Raw genomic sequence first — 5,997 nt, 5'->3', positions numbered from 1 at the left:
TGTACATATTTAGCCTTAAAACATGAAATAGCATCCTTTACTCTCATATAGTTTGCATTTTTCTTCTTTATCATAACCTAAAATCATATGAGACACAGTCATTTGAGTTTTTCTTAATAAATACCATGAAAAAAATCCACTTCCCAAAAATAATAGGTGGAAAATAGTTCAATATGTATATCCCTGCACAATTTCCTGTGAATCCTAAAGGCTAATACTGGTTGTTAATCATCACGCTAATCATAATCTAAACAATAATTCCTCATCTTCCTAAAATTAAAATCTTTCTCTTAAAAATAAACAAAACTCATTTTGTACTGTAATTTCTTTATTGGATGATCCTTTCAGCCTGAATTTACAAGAATAGTTTGCATCATTCAATTCATTTCATCCCACATGATCTGGATATCCTGATAGGAAGTGCCTGCTCAGGATGTAACCAAGGACTTTGGGCCCGAGTCCTAGATTATTCACATTACTGACTGACAACATAGGCAAGTCACCAGAATAAAAGGTGTTTTAAAGATGGAGGTTACGCTGGCCATAATGAAGGTGCATTTAATAATGACATCAATTTAAATTCACCTAAGGCATATGTTCACAAATACTCACACTATAACATGGTATGTTCAGCAGCTATATGGTGTAGTATATACCCTATGCTGTGGTTGTCAGTATTCTTGTAGTACAGTAGCATCTCTTGACATCTTGTCAAAAATATTTTTTAAATTTTATGATTATTCCTATTTCACATAACTGTTTTATATATATATATAATATATATATATATAATATATATAGTACCAATAAACTTAAGGAAAAATTTTACTTTGATTATTAATCATCAGTTTTATTTAAAACTGGTAAAGATTCACATTCTGATATAAACTATTACATATAAATTCAAGAACATAAAGTATTTTTCAATATTTTCTTTCACCTATTAGAATCCTTATGATTCACAATGAATTTGTATAGTCATTTTATTTCCCTGGAAACATAATCCATCATTTTATTTGGAAGCTCTGAGGTTGCTTCAGTGCCATGGTAGGGGCAATGGAAGGACACAACCCATCCTCTACAGACTTCACCTTCCTGGGGCTGTTCAACCAGAGAGGAAACCTCAGGTCTCTTGTTTGCCACCATCACTGCCATGTTCCTCACCACACTGCTGCCCAATGGGATAATGATCTTTCTGATCCACACTGATGCACACCTCCACACACCCATGTACTTCCTGCTCAGCCACCATTGCTTGATTGACATGATGTACATCTCCACCATTGTGCCCATGATGCTGGTTGACTATGTGCTGGGCCAGAGAATCATATCTTTTGTGAGGCACACAGCTTAGCACTTCCTCACTCTCACCCTGGTGGGGGCCAAGTTCTTCCTTCTGGGGCTCATGGCCTATGACTGCTAAGTGGCCATCTGCCACCCCCTGCAGTACCCTGTGCTCCTTAGCTGCAAGGTATGCTGGATGATCATAGCAGGCTCCTGGTTTGGGGGCTCTCTGGATGGATTCTTCCTCAAGCCCATTACCATGAGCTTCCCCTTCTGTGGCTCCTAGGAGATTCACTACTTCTTCTGGGAGGCATCTGCCATGCTGAGCCTGGCATGTGCATACACAGCCCTGTATGAGATGGTGATGTACCTGTGCTGTCTGCTGATGCTGCTCATCCCCTTCTCTGTGGTGATTGTTGCCTATGCCCACATCCTGACCACTGTGCACCATATGAACTCTGTGGAGGGGAGGAGGAAGGCCTTTGCCACCTGATTATCCTACATGCTCATGGTGACCCTGTTCTACAGGGCTTCCATGTACACCTACATGCTGCCACACTCTTACCACACACCAGCCCAGGACAAAGTCTCCTATGTGTTCCACACCATCCTCACACTCATGCTGAGCCCCCTAATCTACAGCCTGAGGAACAAGGATGTGACTGAGGCACTGATGGGGGCACTGGGGAGGCTGAGGTCTTCCCACCGAGTGTCTGGAGAGGTCTTCTGAGGGTTGGCTTGGTCTCATGAGCATGGGGATGGGTACACTGAGTCAGGTTGGCAATTTTGAGCTGTAGGAAGAACACGAAGGAAGGGTTGGGGTGGACAGGAAAGCAAACATTGACAAAAACTGTCTTCTTAACCTCTCTTTTTTCATCTCTTCCTTTCTTTCTGATGTCTTCCCTTTTCCTACCCTGTTCATGTGTATGCAAAATAAATATCCAGTGGCTTCCACAAACAGAAATGAGAAAATTTTGCCCAGGACTTTTGCCTCTTGTAAGTGTAGGAGGTCACTCAAAACTTCAAATGTCATGGACAATATCAAGGGATGATACAGCTGGTACCCATGTAGTGGAATAGGGATGGTGTATCCAGATGTTGGGACAGAGTCCCTGATCTAACATAAATGAAGAGTGGAGAAGATGAGTCTGAAAACATGCATGAAGCAGACCAGAGAGGGCCGTGAGTGCTGTGGTAAAGAAATGGAAGTTTCAACTGTTAAAAATGCTATTCCAGGATGCCATGTAAAGAAAATAAATGTAAGTTTACTCTGAGTAACAGAAGAGACCAAGTTATACAGAAGAGCAATGTGGAGTTAATCTGCACCTTCTCCTGTGCGTGATGTAATGCTTGTTCAGGTTTGGGGTGAATGGTCTGGTGCCAACGGAGAAATCAGTGACTAAGGAGAGAACATGAGGAGAATATGGGGTGAAGCCCTCTGAGGGTGTGGAAAGGCTGTAATAAGGAGGCCACAAAGGTTTGTCTCTGGGTAGAAGGAGAAAAGCAAAAGTACAGGCAAAAAAAAGAGAACAATGGAAAATAGAGTATCACCAGGTCTGAGCCTTCATTTTCAGTATTGCAGTCCTGTGATTATTGCTTGATTCTTTAGCACAATCCCAATAGCTGTGAGGTAGAATAGAAGACATGCACAGGAAGAAAAGAAACAGAAAATATTTACCCAAAGTTACCATGCCTATTTTCCTTTCCAGGATACAATGCAAAAATAAATAAATAAATAAATAAAATAAAAATAAAGATGACTTTAAGGTACAATAAGCTTATAAACTGAGACTGTGCTGTTCTCTTATAAGTTAGGTCTGTTCTTTTCCTCTAATACTACAGGTTCACAAATTCCACAGACATTCACCCCCAGATGCAGTGTTATATAAACACTGTGTATAAACTTCAAACACAGGCAAATGGTTTCTATTCTGAACCATCCCACTACTGGGTAGCCTGACAGACAATAGGGAAACACATCCTAAGTCCCCAACACCCCCAAGAACACATAAGCACCCCAGCCTGGCCTGCAGCTCACTCTGTGCGTACTCACACTGCCTTCTCAGTGTAGACTTCTTTGATTCCACCTAACACATTTGCCAGTACCACTTTTTGTCACATCTGGAAATGCTTTTCTGTGACAGGGAGCTCTTCTGGGGGGGGGGGTGATGAGGTACTCATCTCCTCTCTTTGTATTTATTTTATTGGGTATACATTCTCCATTGGGATTAGGTTCCTGTACATATTCCATCTTCATACTTTTTACTTCCACTTTCTCCCCATTGCCCTCCATTCCTAGTCCCCTTCCCACCTCCCCAGTCTCTCTCCTCTCACAGACCCACCCAGTGATGGCTGGAATGCTATGGCTGTGCAGACACTGACTGATAAGGACACTTTTGTTTGACAGAGTTGATTATGTCATTTAACTGCTTTAACTAGTTTAGTCTATTATGACTATGTTCATGAATGTGAAAGGTTTTAAATCCAAATCTCAGGTCTCACAATATGACAACCCAGAATATGAGACCATGGTGTCCTGAATATTTTAGGCTGAAAGAAACTGAGAAAACTACAGAAGCAGAAAGGGCATCCCATTACCTCCTTCTTATTCCCTCCCTGAGAGCTCCCATGGATGGTTTCTCTACCCTCAGTCTGAAAGGAAACCCTCATTCTAGAAGGGTCCTGCCCTGCTACCAAAGGGAGGAGACTTCACAAACAATCCAGGAAGGATCCAGCCTTGCCCAGTCCCCCTCCCTGAAGTTATTACCATGAGATTACATCACAGTATCTTCCAATCAGACTCCTGCATGATCATCATGAAAGCACACATTTTCCCCTGGATCTTTGGAGTTTTGTTTCTGAAGCCTCCAGTTCCACAAAAATTACATTAATGAATTTGTCATGCTTTTGTTGATCCCTCTTTTTCCATGAAGCTGTCTGGGACAGGAAAAGGTACTACTTTTTCTCACCTGCAGCACCAGTTAGCAGCCCTGCAAACCCAGGCAATGTCCCCTTCTGTTTTGCACCCCTGGATCACAGGGAAGCTGCAGCACAGTGCAGGGTCTGTGCAGCCCCCAGAAAGGCAGTGTGATGATGGTTCCTGCACCCCAGCCTCTGGAGACCAGCAGCACACAGGGCTCTGCAGGGTGCTGCCCAGTCCCAGAGCACATGATCACAGCCATCCAGGCCCAATGGATGGAAAGGCACCGTGAGAGCCACTGCAGACTGGCCTCCTCTGTCTTTTTCACAGTTCTACCTTCATGTATATTTTACAGCATAGTTTTTTTCCTATGTTTACCTTTTAAATTGGACTTGTCTTGTACTTGATGTCTTTAGAATTGCTGGAGGATAGATATTAGTAAGAACTTGGTCAAATGTGTAGGGGAAAAGGAAGTGGGTTTGGAGGAGAAAAAGGGAAAAGGGATTTAAAGAAAAAAGAATTGAAGGAGAAAGAAATGGAGCTAGAGATTTTGTAAAGGGGGAGGGGAAGAAATATTGGAAGGAGGGGAAAAAAGGGACCAAAAAAGAATTAAGATGTGTTATGTACAGGTGCAATTTCCCAGGATGAATATGATCACTATGTACTGCAAAAAGTACCAATACAATTAATGAATGAAAAATATAAATAAGCAAGGTAACAGAAAGTGTTTAGGAAATTTTTTTGGCATTTTCTTCTTTAGCAAGTATAGTATTACATTTGTATTACTTTCTGCACTATCTTGTATAGAAATAGTTTGCACATTTTCCTTAGTATATGATACTCCACTGGATGCATATACTAGAGCTAACACACCCATTTGGTGGCTCTTACCTATGTATCCTGTTTCCAGGTTGGGGCTGTTGTGAATGATTCTGTACCTGTGTCCTTATTTTTAAATGCAAAAATTAAGGCCTATGCTGAAGGGTAGAATTTATGAACCAAAAAGGATTCAAACATTAAAATACACTAGAATTTATACTTCAAAATAAATATAGCACTGTAGAGTCCCACGAACAGAGAAGCTTCAGATTTAAACAGATTTAAATTTAGTGTTTTGGATTTTTAATATTTGCAAATCCATTTCATATCTACCTCTGCTAAAAATGACTTTAATATGTATTCTTGGGATTTCTATTCACATTGATGTGTGTTTCTTTGATCTACCCATCATTTAGAGTTTCTCTTTTGTGAAGAACCTATGGAATCTATGGCCCTTTTTGCATCACATACCTTATTTTGTTCATGGATAAGATTATTTTAATACATATGAAGAACTTTTTCTGTTTTTTATATGATCTGCTAGTTTCTGACCTATATTTTATATAGTTGGTTTTTATATAAAATAAATTACCTACATTTTCATTTATATTGGAGAATTTCATGTCTTGTTTACATAATCTCTTCCTATGCAAGATATTCCCTATCTTGTCTTCTAAAAGCTTTGTTTTTGCTTTGTCTACATCTTGCCCACTGATCTGTATAGAGTGGATCTGAGGAATATGAAGACAGGTGGCGCTTCCACAGGAACAAGCAAAGCTGTCAGCATAATTGCAGACAAGCACCCTGGTCCTCCTGATCTGAGGCAGTGTCTCTGCCCCTTCTTTAATTGAATGCTTCACCAACTCTGCTGTTTAGCTCTTCTTCTACCACCTGGTCTCACACCCTATCCTGTCAGGATTTTCACCTGTCTTTTAAAGGAAGTTTATTGAAGAAAATGCAACAGCTAATAACTC

At 40.6% G+C, this 5,997-nt stretch overlaps 1 pseudogene; it reads left to right on the top strand.

Moving 5' to 3' along the window:
• The first annotated feature begins 1,053 nt into the window (after positions 1-1,053).
• Positions 1,054-2,014, top strand: LOC106008272 (olfactory receptor 2T1-like; annotated as a pseudogene).
• The last annotated feature ends 3,983 nt before the right edge of the window (positions 2,015-5,997 follow it).

This window comes from Heterocephalus glaber, unplaced genomic scaffold (genome assembly GCF_053883595.1).
Source record: "Heterocephalus glaber isolate CG9 unplaced genomic scaffold, H.glaber_assembly_v1.0 deba00001673, whole genome shotgun sequence".
Lineage (NCBI taxonomy): Eukaryota > Metazoa > Chordata > Mammalia > Rodentia > Bathyergidae > Heterocephalus > Heterocephalus glaber.
The sequence above is the reverse complement of the archived record's forward strand: the minus strand, read 5'-3'. Positions and strand labels throughout refer to the sequence as shown.